The sequence below is a fragment of the Cervus canadensis genome, chromosome 5 (genome assembly GCF_019320065.1).
Source record: "Cervus canadensis isolate Bull #8, Minnesota chromosome 5, ASM1932006v1, whole genome shotgun sequence".
NCBI classification, from domain to species: Eukaryota; Metazoa; Chordata; class Mammalia; order Artiodactyla; family Cervidae; genus Cervus; species Cervus canadensis.
In genome coordinates this window covers 73,728,876-73,743,090 of record NC_057390.1, presented here as the reverse complement: position 1 = coordinate 73,743,090, position 14,215 = coordinate 73,728,876, and positions in this window count along the sequence as shown.

Genomic DNA, 14,215 nt, shown 5'->3' with positions numbered 1-14,215 from the left:
AGGATGAGCCTGTTTGCAGTTAGTAAAATATTACTCCCAACTCAGAGCTGATGACCACATTTATATTTAACTTCTAGGCCAGAAGGAAGGGTATTAATGTGTATCCCTACTGGGTGTCCCTGGGTAAAGGTCTAGAAACACATCTCCTCAGTCAGTTTTACAGTGAATCTCATAGATCGATATGCTCTCCGTCTGTTAGGAAACTAAGGCTCAAGGAGACAAGCAACTTCCTCCAAATAATTCACTTAGTCCTTAAGAGGCCCGAAGTGCAGAAGAACTGGTGTCAGATGGTCTGACTGGTGTAGGTTTGCCCCCTTCTCAGCTGGTCTGAAACTTCCACTGGACCAGGAACTGTGTCCCAACCCCCTGCCCACTCAGTATCCAGCTCCAGGCAGGGCTTTTGAGGTGGTTGAGGGGAGGTGAGCTGGTCGGAACCCATAAGGAGAGTTCTGGGGTGCTGAGTAGACCTGGCCTAATATTCTTTGAAAGTAGTCTAGAGCTTTAACTAGAACTCTGTCTTTAATATGAAGTTCAGTGAAAAGCCAGTTTTGGGGTAGATGGGGAGAACTTGAGGGTGAATTTGTCTAGTTAAATGAGAATGGAACATTGAGAACAGAGGCATTTGAAGGTTAGACAAGGGACTCCTTTGATGGGGTACAAAATTATAAATGGAAAGGTCTGGATTTTGAGATGGACTTGAAGCAGACACTCAATCACCACCTCCGGGTCCCATGACAATTACTTTCTTGGACTCTCACCATTGGTCTCACAGTGACTACTGGCCTAGGCTGGAGTTCAACAGGATGGCCAATGCCCATGCTCAGTCATGGTGGGAAGGTTTTAACTTTATAAGGGCCTGGGGAACTTCAGAAGATACTGCCCTAACACATGTTCTCTGTAGTGCTGGTGTCAAGTACTCCTCCCAGAGGCAGAGGGGAGCAGGGGGAGAAGCTTTACCTGGGACTGTAGGTCATGTTTGGGCTTTGGGCTCAGCTCCATCTATGATTGAATTGAGGGAGGTGAGAAAATGTATCTGAAAGCACCACACGAATAGTCTGTGCTCTAATTCTCTGTCTGCCTTGCTGCTTTGAGTTGCCAGCCACCCACCTGGTCCCTCTCAGGGCCATCAGCAGGATGAAGACGTTCTGCTGTTGCCACGGCAGTAATGACTGTAGTGAACTAATGAGGACGTTGTCTGAGGCAATGATATCTGTTTGACCATGACCCTGGCCTGGGCTTACTGATGGGAACTCAGGTTCAGCTGTGGTCTGTGACACTTGTTGCCACAGTCTCTATCACACTCAGAAAGGCTCTCATTTAGCGCCTGGGAAAGTCTTCCTCCCTCGCCCTTTCTTCTTCTAACAGTGAGCAATTTTAATTGCATTCGATCACCTTTTTTTGATGATCCTGATGTCATCTAATCCTTTTCTTACCTCCCAGCTCCTACAAGACAGTATTTGTGCATGTTGTCTGCACCTAGTGGGTGTGAGATGGCTACACACATGATTCTGCATGGGGGAGTATATTGATGTTTAATGGTGTTATGCGGGAAGTGCCACAGCCTCTGTATTTGTGCACAATGGAGAATCTATTTTCGGCTCCCACCCCATCTGAAAGTTACTTTTCTAGGCAAAAAGAGCAGAATTTACCCACCCACTTCCTATTACCACAGTGTGACCAGAACACAGAGTGGGTGGGGAGAACAAAAGATTTGGATCAGAGCGATTGGTTCTCCAAGTTCAGTGCGCATTTCACCTCCAGGACCGGGGAGGTGTTGTTAACATACAGGTGCATGATCCACATTCTTGGAAATTCTGATTTAGTAGCCCTGAAGTAGAGGCTGGACATCCATTTTTTGAACAACCTTTTCAGGCCATTTCCATTCGTGGACCACACTTTTAGAACCATTGGGCTAGAAAAATGAGTTGGAGGCAGATAGCTTCAGGACCTCACGTGCAGGGAGAACAGCTTCTCCTGGATAATGGTTAATTAGCAGCTGGTGGATGTAAACCTCTTAAACGAGACAGTTGATAAAGCCTTAAAGTTTGGCTGGCCATATGCCCTGTTTTGTCTGATTTCACGGTAGTTGTAGATCAATTAATACCTGTTAATTATTTTTACTGCCTCTTCTCCCTCTCAAAAAAGTGTCTGGGTTTGGGCGATAAATTATATAGTTTCCTTAAAGTGAACTTTGTCAAGAAGAAATTTCTTCCTGCCATCATAAGTTCCAGAGCTAATCATCTCTGAGCCGGTGTTCTTGGGATCTGGGGGTGGGAGGAATGAGCACATCGCATGTGCTAGGCTCTTTCCTCCAGCGTCCCAGCTGAGGGATCAGCCCAGGAACGTTCGAAAGCCCCTGATCTCACTGAGGCATCTGAGGCATAAACGATTCAAACAGGCCACAGGCGTGCTTCCAGAAGCATAACAATCTTATTCAAATCATGGCTTACTCTCAAAAAAATTCAAATCTGTTTACATCCAACTTACTACATATGGTAGCAACAGAAAAACCTTCATTTTTTTTTTCTAATCTCAACAATCTTCTCTTGTTCAACATTCAGATTTTATTTCCACAAACACAGAACTGCATTCTACATTTGAGGATGTCATTTAAGGCCAAGAAACTCCAATAAAAAAGCACTTATCAGCAGTAAAGTTTGTTTGAGGATTACCTACTGCGAAGAAAGGCAAGCTCCCCTTTTAAACTGAAGCATGCTATTTCAGGAATGTGACCCCTTTCATGAATAAATGACATGGTGACATTTACAGATAAAGCAAGATTTAACTGCTATGAAAGAAAGTGACAAATGTCAGGATGTCAATAATGATCCGTGAACATAATGGTTTCTTGCCTGAGCACAGAGCAGATACATAATATAACTGCTGCCTGCCAGCATTCTGCAGAGAATGGGCCTCACAGTCAAGGAACAATCAAGAAGCTCCCAGAACCTGGAGAGTCGTGAGTCTGGGGCTGGTGGGTACATAGGCAGCGTCTGAGTGCAATCTAGCTGTGAAATGAGGCTGTTACTTCCTCCATGTTACCCTCATGTCTACAGTCTGGGGAAGGATGAAGTTTTTCTATCATCTCTGGCTAAATGTTGTCTGTCAGAGAAGGATTCAGATGTTGTGAAATAGCTTCCTGATGATGCCTTCATTTTGTGAAGTGCCAAGGGTGTAGAGGAAATGTCAGAAAGAAGTCCGAGCTGTCTGTAGTCTGGTGAGGCCATGGGTGATGCCTGGTCAGGTGGTATAGGCACAGAAGCCCACACTAGGGTCGCCTCCCCTTCCAGCATGGGACCAGCGGCATGTGACCAAAGCCTCAGGACATGCTAGCCAGAGTGTGGGTGGCTCAGCCGGACTGGCTTCATCTCATGAAGACCCTTTCCTCTGGCCTGTCTCTCCTGCCTTGGATTCAGAGCACCATTCCCTTCTGGTTCTGTTCCTACATCTTTGAAGCTGTTTTGTCCTTTCTTTTACTGGCCTTTTATCTCCGCCCTTAAAATTAGATGCCCTTGGTCAGTGGTAAATGTTTAACAACCAGCTCTTAGAAAACAAGCTCCAGTTAGTTTCCTTTTCTGTGGTGTATATACTGTCCCACCCCCGCCTCCCGCCTCACCACCAATTTTAAACTACTTTTCAACCTGAAGTCACTGAGCAAGAGTTGGAAAGATATACATAGTTGCTGTAGCCAGCTTCAGTACCATGTGATGATCCTCAGGGTCCTAACTGCTTCTGTACACTCACTCCCCACCTCAGTTACTGCTCTCTCTTCCCAGACTACCACGTTCATGCAAAGAATCCCAATGTATATTCCAGCCTGGATGTCTCTCCCCAGATCCTGGCCCACATAACCAACCCAGAAGACACCTTCCTCTGCTTCTGCCTTTGCAGTTGTCCTGCCCTTCATTTGCAGACTGTCCTGCCAGTCTGCTCCTTCATTTCTACCTCCTAAGGCAAGATCTTTCCTCACCTTTTCTCTTCGGTGATGCTTTCTGAGTCTGGCTAATGGTCTCCAGGTTCACCAGAGCACCTCCACTCCTAACCCCTAGTCTGGGCATTGCTCTGTTTTCTCATTATATGTTAAAGCTCATGAGTGTCTAGCTGTTACCTCATTTAACAGTGAAATTGAGAAAACAAAGGTTCTGATATGTTCACTGACTTCCTGGAGGATCTACAGGTATTGTGTCCAAATTATGACTGGAAGCCATGTTTTATGATTCCCAGGACCAGGCCTTTTCCTGTGTAACTCCATGTTTTCCATTACTTACCAAGGCCCAGGCTCAGCTAAATCTCATCTGCTCAGCTCCTCCACCTCCAGCCCAACCTCTGGCCCCACAGTGACTCTCAGGCCCTCCTCTGAGTTCCTGTGTTCGGTCACTTCAGTGATGGAGGGATGAGTGTTGGCAGTTGTCATTCTGAAGCCTCTGGTACCACATGGTGGCACATTTCGCTCAGCCTTCTTTCAGCCCTCTGGTACAAATGTGATTTTCTTGACAAATACCATGGTCCTGTCCCCTGTGGCTTCCAGAAAAGCCTTGAACTTTAAGAACAAGAGCAGGTCAGAAAGTAGGGTTGTCAAAACCAGCACTGACAGGCCACCAGCCCCCATCAGTAGCTGGAGCGAGTGAGGCCTTGGGTTTTTACCTCAGTGGGAGGGCATTTTTCTCCATGTGCGGAGGTCTTTCTCAGACAGACAAAGGAATGACATTCCGAATCTTCTGTACTTTGTGGGTCTGGATTAGGTGCCCTGCCTGGTGTGTGTGAGCAGTTAGTCCTCTGCTCAGTTATACTGAAGGGGAAGCCAGAGGCCTTCCCAGGCCCAGATCTGAGACTGAATCTGAGTGACAGAATTCAATTCAGGGAAGGGAGAAGTTTTCGTTGCCTGGAACAATCAAGGATAATTTTCTGGGTGAGGAAAGGAATGAGTAGAATTTTTGAAAAACAGTATTTTTTGCAGAAGACAGACTCCTAGGATACTTGGGAGAAGGAAGCTGCCATGAAGAAGAGTTTCAGAGGCAGGGAAGAGTGGTTCTCTCTCTCTCACATCCCTCTCCCATCTTCTTGCTGCTGCCATTGAGAACTCAGGCTGAGAAGGCTGGTCCCCTAGGGAAGAGGACAGGAGAGTGCAAATGACTTCAGACCTTTCCCTGAAAGAGGGAGCTGATGGGAGTCCCCTGCAGAGAATACTCCTGGTCCTGGGGAGGGGAGTCATAGAGTTGGGCGGGCCCCGTGCAGGGGGTCAGCACTGCCATCCACCTGCCCACTTCCCTGTTGCAGCCTGTCACCTCCAGCCACAGACAGGCTGCTGCCTTGGCCATTCCTACAGGTCAGTAGGCTCACTGTGGGCCCCGTGGGTGCGGGCTGGAGGCCCCACACCTCCTTAGCAGCTTCTGAGGCAATTAGGAGCCTGACTGACATTTTTTTTTTTTTCCCCCTCAACACTAACTCACTTCCATCCTGCCTTGCTCTTACAGGCTGACAAGATTTCATCCCGAAGCAGGAGACTCGTGATGCTGTCATAAAGTACATGTGGAGAAGAGCTGAGAGGTAAATGCATTTCACTGGAAGTCAATTTCATTGGGAAGTTTCCCTGTGGTTGGAAGTTTCTTTGAAAACTTGGTGATTATTAAGATGTCAGTGGTAGAAGAGAGTTTGCTGCTGCCTTCCTGCCGCCCAGCCTTGTCTACTCTGACAGTCCTCCTCCTCACTCCTTCCCACAGAACAGGCCAGAGAAAGGACAAGGGACACTGAATAGTGGTGGGTGACGCTGCTCAGGCCAGGCCCTGAGATGCTCGGTGGGTGGCCCTGGCCACCCATGCTGAGGCCCTTCAGGGTATCTTCTCCCACTTCGTGGGACAGATCCCAGACACTTACGTGGCTAAAAAGTACACTTTGGCACAACTAATCTGTAATCTGCAGAATCTGTCTTTGAAGAAGTGGTGTTCTCTGGCCTGGGGAACTTTTTAGTGAGCCCATTGGTTATGTAAAACTTAGTCCAGAGCCTCACCTCAGAGGAAGAGAGGGACAAAGACAAAGGAGGCCCTGCAGCCGCTCTGCTTGATGGTGTAGGTCTGTGCCCTTGCTGTGTTCCGGGCAGGGGCTCTGGGTGAACTGTTTTGTTTGGAGTTGAGGAAAGCGGGATGCAGGACTCCTGATTTGGAGAGAAAAAGAGAACCCCAGGGGACTGCTACCTGGGAGTGTCCCCAGCAGCCGGTAGAGTGTGTGGGTGGATGTATGACGACTCTGAGGGCCTTTGTTGCCCAAAGAGGGATCCACCTTCCACAAGAGACTTGCATTGTGTTGACAAGCACTAGAAGCTGTGGCTTCTGATATTAAACTTTGAGGCTTTTCTTCTCAGCACCGGCACACTCTCAGACTGCACTGAGTTCTGAAATTCCACAGCTGAGTGTCAGCCATGGTTTGGGGAATGACAGGAGAGAGGGTGCCCATGTGTAGGGGAAGCAGATCAGGAAGCAGAGGGACGGGCCCCGAGAACAGAAGTCAGCAGGGAAGAGCTCAGAGCATCTGTGGACCAAACAGTCAGGAGCAGCACCCATCCTGGGGGCAGCCGGCTGCCCACTCTTCCTGGGCTTCACAGCACTACTAAGACAGGGGACCTGCTTAGAGACATGGTCTTTCTGCAGCCACAGGAGAGGAATTGGACTATTCTTATTTAAACAGAAAAGGCATTGGTGACCCTGGATGATGGGAAAATATGGATTCTTGCATTTACCTGTGTATTCCTCCATTCAGCCTTTTATGCATTTAGACGTTTGTTGAACAGTATTTTGGGTTCAGGCTCTGTCAAGGACACGGTGAAGCAAAAGACTCAGTGTCTGTCCTCAAGAATCATTCTCTGGCCAGTGCTCATGATTATTATTATTGCTATGACTACTGTTACAGTAGCCTTGTATGATTTAGGAAATCTGCAACCTTCTCCTTAAGGAGGAGACTGGCGCTGCCTAGAACTCACCCTAGCTGCTGGTGACACTGTGGTCTTGTGCTCCTGTCCACAGAGTCAGCTCTGGGATGTGATCCAAATGGGAAAGGACAGAGCACTCAAGAGCAGGGGGAAAGTGCACTCACTTTTATTCTGCTGAAATAATTTTGTTCTGAGCACTCCACAGAGCTTAGAGCAATGTGCATGTAGAATTGGCAGTTTTGAATATGGTGTCACGGCTCCACCCAGACTGTTCATTTGAGAACTTGAACATGTTTCCATGTCCTCCTTTAATCTTGAAGGCTGGTGCCTGGCCTGCTGGAATGCAGGGTCGTGGAGTTCAGAAACCTTCTGCAGAGAGTGCAATTTGAGTACCCAGCAGGTCCCAGTCCACCTTGGCTGAATTAAACAAAAGACACAGAACTTAGGTCAGAGGGATTTCCTCTCTCTCCACCAGGCAGCTTGAAATTAGCAGCCGCTGGTGTTCATGGGCACCTGAGTAGAATTTTTGTGGCTAGCAGCTTTCGCCTTCCTTTTTTGTCTTAGTCAGTCCAGGGTGCCAAACAAAACACCATGACAGTGTGGCTTAAACAACAGACATTTATTATTGTAGTTCCATAAGTCTTAAGATCAAGGTGCCAGCCATTTCAGTTCCTGATGAGGACACTCTTCATGGTCTGCAGTCTGCAGTCTTCTTGCTGTGCCCTGCTATAGTGGGAAGACCGAGAGCTCTCTGTGTATCTTTTAAGGACACTAATCCCATCAAGCGATCTCTACCCTCATGACCTAATTATCTCCCCAAACCCCACCTTTGGAATACCATACCATCACATTGAAGATTAGGGCTTCAACATATGGATTTTGGAGGCAGACAAGCATGTAGTCTGTAATACCCTCCATGCCTTTTTATCCCTGCCTTTGGACCTGGTTGATTCTCTCTCCTCGGCACAAACAGTGCCTACATTTTCTTCTGGGAGTCCTGTGTTCTGCATGGGCTCTGGCATTAATCCTTTGCACTTCAGGAGGATGGTCTTCCTGCTGCAGGAGCTTTATTTTCAGCCTGAGTGCTCCAGAGAGGAAATGATGTCTCTTGGAAATGAAGTTCTCAGCTCCAGCCTGTCCTTCTGGAATTTTTATACTTTGGTCCAAATGCGGACTCTGCTGGAGTCCTTTTGACTCAGCTCCGTGGTGTCTGTGCCCAGAGGAAGTCTTGTGGTCGCTGCCGCTGGAACAGCAGGTATCACTGGTATTCCTGATGAAGCCACGGCCCTGGCAAGCCTCAAGTGGACAGAAGCTTCTCCTCTGCAGAGTTTTATCATATTGAAATGTCAGGGGTACAATGATCCAGGCAACATGGAGAATTTAGGATGAAACTAAAGCTTTATTTTAACATATCTATGAAAAGAATGTGGCATGCGCCAGTGTTCTGGAAAGAAATGTGCATATATATGTGCATGTGTGTACAAGAACCATGCATGTATGCATCTGTATTAAAACATACAAAACAATGTGGCTCGGGGATTAATGTGTTAACATATAAATCTAGAAGAAAACACTGAGCTATGGCTTGTACAACTACAGTTGAAAATATTTTCTTAACTAACCTAATGACAAAGTAATTTAAACAGGACAGTAAGTCGTAAAATCAAATAAGTTTTCCTTTGACCAATGCTTTGACTTGATGCAAAAACCTGCTTCCTGCCTGTTCTGTCACACCATCAATCATGTGGGTGGAGCCACGGATACAACAGAATAGAGAGGGCTGGCTCTGGGCGGGGCTCCCTCAGGTTCAGGGCGTGGTAGCTGTGCCTTTGCTCACCTGGGTTCTCCGGTCAAAGGAACTGCTCTTGGTGACTTTTAAACTTCCAGGGTGAAGGGCAGGATGCCAGTCTTCAGGTGCGACATTTCTGCGAATGAGCAAGAAGCAGTTGGGGAGCCATAAACTTGTGCATGTTATGGAGCAGTGTGTCACCAGCAGGCCTCAACGGCGGATGTTTTCTCACGTCCCACAGTTTTATGATCCCATACATTTAAATATTCATTTCCATCTCTCTCCACGAGGATATAAAGTCAGATTGTGCCTCCACGAGTCCTGGTGGGGGCTGATCTCTACAGTCCTGAGACTGACTTCCCTGGGAGAGGAGAGCCGCCTCCCTCCTGACTGATGGAGGCTGGAAGAGCTGACGCAGTCAGTGTTCCCGATGTCCTCTGCCCACCTGTTTCCTCCCCTCTCTCTCTTTTTCTGGTGTCAGACCTGGTTATTGCATTACCCATGTGTGTCTGTGGGTAACACACAGGGGAGGTTGTCCTCACCTCTCGCTTTAGCTGGGGGCCTGCCACAGCTCCTGAAACTTACTGGTGGTCAACACCCATTTGCCAAACTAATGAAGGGTTCTGCCATCTAAGAGCTACTTCTTCACTGACTGGCTTTCACAAGTGAGTTAACACTGTACTGTAAATAAAATATGCTACGGAAAGACCGAGTAATAGTGACGTGACAAAGCTACTCATCCACTTCTTGCCCACGTTGCAGTCCAGAGCTGAACTTGCTTGCTGGAGGTGAGGCCTGTCATTAGGGCCCATGGCACCCAGTCTCCCCACAGCACCAGCCAGGCCAGGAGCAGGTGGGTGATCCACCTTCAGTCATACTTACAGATCCTCTTCAGTGTGTGGTCCTCAGCTGGCAGTGAATCTTTTGACTGAAGAGAATTACTTTGCTGCTGAAACTGCTTGTAATTTATAGCAGAGTGACATACTCAGTTTTTTCCTCCTAGGGAGCATTCCTATATTCTTCAGTTTCTTGGTACTTGGACACATTGTTGAAATTGCCAGTCAAGTTGAATCATTTTCAGTATGTACCCAATCACTGTCCCTGTGAGGGGTGTCAGTTGTAGAGTGGTCAGGGAGTTGGGACCTGGGGCAGCACCCACCATATCCTACAATAAACACTCAATCCTTTTATGTCTCTACATTTAATTTTACTAGGATAATATCATTGCACAGGTCACCTGAAGTCAAATTAGAAGAAGTAGTTGAATGAGAAAGGAGGCTCTGATTTGGGGCTATAGAATGTTGAAATGTATCATTATTAGACATGATGATATAACACCTGTCCATCCCAGCATTTCACAGGCATTTTGTTTCTTTGTAAGATCTGGACACTGGACAGACAAATTCTTCTCATCACAGCACTGCTGTGGGGTTTCATTGTAACAAAATGACCTAGAATGAGAGTCAGGGATGAAGTCACCCCACATGCAGGCATTTCCCGTGAAACGCGAAGAGTCATATTACAGCCATCAAAGCTCCTCAGCATCACTTTCTGTCTCGACATACAACTTAAGGGATCACTTGTCCTCCCACATCTTCTGTGCCCTCTTCTGTTGTCAGTGTTGATACCTGCTGCCTGACTGAAACTCCAGCACTGCAGGTGACACAGCACTTCCCTGTCCAACAGTGACCTTGGTTCTCACCCCACCCCTGCGTCCTCGAAGAGGAGCTGGTACACATCCAGGCCTAGGCAGTGAGTGTCCTGTCTGGCTTCTCTTTGGAGAGGGGATTATGAGACAAAACACGAGTGAACGCATCTATAAGACAGAACATGAATGAACACAGCAAGGACTAAATAACATTAGTTCAATGAAAACTTTAGAATCGAAACAATGCCATAAAGTGAACAGTGGCTACAAAGGCATTTGTCTTTGGGGTCTCTTGTCTCTTGTCTGTCTCTTACCCACTCCAGTGTTCATGCCTGGAGAATCCCAGGGATCGGGGAGACAGGTGGGCTGCCGCCTACGGAGTCGCACAGAGTCAGACACGACTGAAGAGACTTAGCAGCAGCAGTCTCTCTCTTCTGGCGACACCCCCAGTGCTTCTGTCTCACTTTCACAGGATTTGTGCTTTTCCTTTTCCAAGTGTATTCTCAAAAAAGAACAGAGATTCATTGATTCTTATCGGTGACTGGGGCTGATTTTCAGGTAGAGTTGGAGGGTGGGAAGAAATAAAGCTGAAATAAAGAAAGTTCTGGTGGCAGGATTCTTAACATTGACCAGCTTGTGGGGACAAACAGGAGTCTGAGGGAAAGAGTGTTTGGATTCCCACCTGTGCATCGGTTGTGTAGGGGCTGCTACTCTTGGAAGAGGGAATGAAGTTCTCCTCCAGTGTCCAGGGGTGCTTTTCAGGTGGCTCAGATGGTAAAGAATCTGCCTGCAATGCAGGAAACCTGGGTTCGATCCCTGGGTTGGGAAGATCCCCTGGAGATGGGATGGCAACCCACTCCAGTATTCTTGCCTGGAGAGTCCCATGGACAGAGGAGCCTGGTGGGCTACAGTCCATGGGGTGGCAAAGAGTTGGACATGATTTAGTGACTAACACACACACCATGGTCGAGAGCAGGTGCTTAGGAAAGCTTTTTGATGCTGCAGTTTTGTGCCAGTAAGCTGTGCTTGCAACTCCATTCTGGGCATATCTCAGTCCCCTTCCTTCCAGAGCCAACTGAATTAATTGGGAAAGGGAGAGAGCCCCAGTGACTTGTGCTCTGACAAGCCCTTGGTCTCTTTGAGCTCTGGTGACAGGCAGCCAGACTTCAAAGGCCTCGGTGCCCTCCTCCTTTTACCCTGCCTGTCAAGAGAGGCTGAGGAGGAGTGAATGCTGGGGCTAGGGGAGGGCAGCGGGGAGTAGGGCTCCCTGACATTTGTCCTTCCCTCACTGCCGACAGCCAACTCAAGATGGGCTCTGTAGCCCGCTGCCACGGCTCTCCAACCTCTCACACCAGGGAGACAGCTCAGCCTCTAAATTTAGCAGGAGGAGGGTAAGGGGAGGTCAGCATGTCCAGGGTGAGGGCTGAAGGTGGACACAGGATAAAAGAGACAGTGGACAAGCAGGGGCAGTGAGAAAGAGAAGAGTGAGTGAGGGGAGGGCCCTCAAGGCGAGTCGCTGGCACAGATGGAGAGAGAAGAGAGGCTTTTAAGGAGTTTGTAAAAATATAGTGTGTGAGTCTTTCCCAATTAGGACCAGGAGCGTTACTAATGTGTGCTAATGGGCACGGTCAGCTTGCATTTGTGAGGAGACTGAATTAGAGCTCTCTTTTAGTGCGGCACTAGGCGGCTTAAGCATCAGCGCTGCTGCAGCTGAAATGGGCCCAATGACATTTCTGTTCAGTGGAAGGCAAGGCTGTGGAGGGGGTACTTATTAAGCACCTATTATGAGCCAGGACTGGAATTTGCACGCGTCATTACTTAGCTCATTTCATTTTACAATAGTTGGGTGTGATAGCTTTCAGGAGACTTTTCTTTTTTAAATTAATGGATCAAGGTGAGGCTCAACTTGCAGACTTTAAAGTGACTAGTCTAGGATTGGGCTAGATTTGTCTGATTATGAAATGCTTTTTCCACTCCTGTAATAAATGAATGGGAATACTTTGAAACCCCTCCTACCAGAATGCTGGTCTATGGTGCTAACCTCTTCCTGCATAGAAGTCCCATTTTTTACCTTCTTTTAAAGGATATGACCATGATTTGTCCTTTTAATTCTCTGGCGATTTTGTTTATACTGTTGCTTAATTTAGCACACCATGTGTGTCCTGAAAGAGGCTCAAATAAGTTTCAGGGAGGTTTCTTCATCAGATCAGAGCTGAAACTCTGAATCAAAGCACCTGTGTTGGTTGGTTGGTTCTATGAAAGCTTAATGTCTTCGGTAACCAGTGCGTTCTACCTGGAATAGTTTTGGTGTGTATCCTGACAATCTCAGTGGACAGCTTTTGGGCAAAGAAGCATTTGGATAGAAACATGTCCCTCACCAGACAGGAACAATGCTTTCAGCCAGGAAACAACTGCAGCGTGGAAACAATAATATGTCCTCTTAATTCTAGCAATTCTCCAAGGAGGATTTTTTCTTTAATGGCTAAATGCCAAGACTCAGAAGATTATTATAAAGTATGTTTATTGTTGTGCTAGCAACACCTGTTGCTTGGCAACCAGGAGTTTGAACAGTCATCAGTGAGAGGCCCAACATTTTAGGTCCTCTGTCTGGCTCGACTGGCATCAGGGTGGGCTTTAGTACTGGACAGGAGATCCTCAGTTGGCCTCTGCCTTGTCCCAGAGAGTTGCTTGGCAAATAGTAGACACATAAACACATGCCTTCATGACCAAACAGTCAGGTGAATGACGATATTCTAAAATCATCATACTTTTTTTTTTAATGCTAATCTTCCAGTGAATTTTGGAAGTGGCTTTTAAAAGGGAAAGAGTGGAGTAGACTTTTGAAAGGAACATGTCTGTGTGTGTGTGAAGGAAGCGAGGGATGAGAAAGATAAAGTCTTGGGAAGTGGAGAAAGAGAAAAGTTTGAGGACTTGTGGCTTCTCTTGGCAGTCACCATCCTGTCAACCACCTCTGCCTCCAGGCAGGTCACCCTGCAGGCCAAAAGCCTAGCGAGTCTCCACCCCAGCATCGTGCCTTCTCTGCAGTCTGCATGGTCACTGCGGATTCCCACAGTGCCTGGAGCTGCTGGGGAAGGTGGGTTGTTAGTCTTCTAATGTGTTAGACTCTGCTTCTCCCACCTCACATGTGAGATCCTGACCTCCAGAGAGTCAGAGCTCAGGATTCCCTGCACCTAGCCCTGATGCATCCCCATGAGCAGTGCAGGCCTATTTGTTGTACAGGAAAAGGCTGCTGCATTATTAAATGTGGCTCATTTCTAGCTCACATGCATTGTTTCCCCTGCAGCTCTTTTTATGTTAAAGCCTGTCTCTCTCATGTTATCTGCTGGTTTCCTAGGAGATGCCCTCACTCACCATGCTCTCCACAGATGCCAGAGTTGGATATTATCTATAAGCACTAAATATCTGCTTTGTTCACTCAGCACTGCTCTGCCCTTTCTCCCTGGGCTAGTGGCTAGCTTCTCACAAGAGTCCCCAGTGGCTGTGTAGAGACAGGGAAAGGCTAAATGTATCTGCCTTCCCACATCTGCCTCAGCTGTAAGCCAGGCTCCGGGTCTGCTCTGATAGGTTTACTCACTGGCAACTTCCAAGCTAATATAAACATTCTGTTTGTTGCTTGTGGGTTTTCCGAATTGAGACAAAGTTGGTGCACAGGGACATTGCCAGATTTCATAGGAAGATGAGAGACCCCTTCTTCAGAAGGGTAGGTTAAGTTACTTATCCTCTGTACACCCCAGCTTCCACATGAAACTTACACGGTACCATCTAGAAAGCATCAGCAACAGTTATTGGAAACTTCAGTAGGGAGCTTTACTTCCTGTTTCATAGTCTTCTTTGA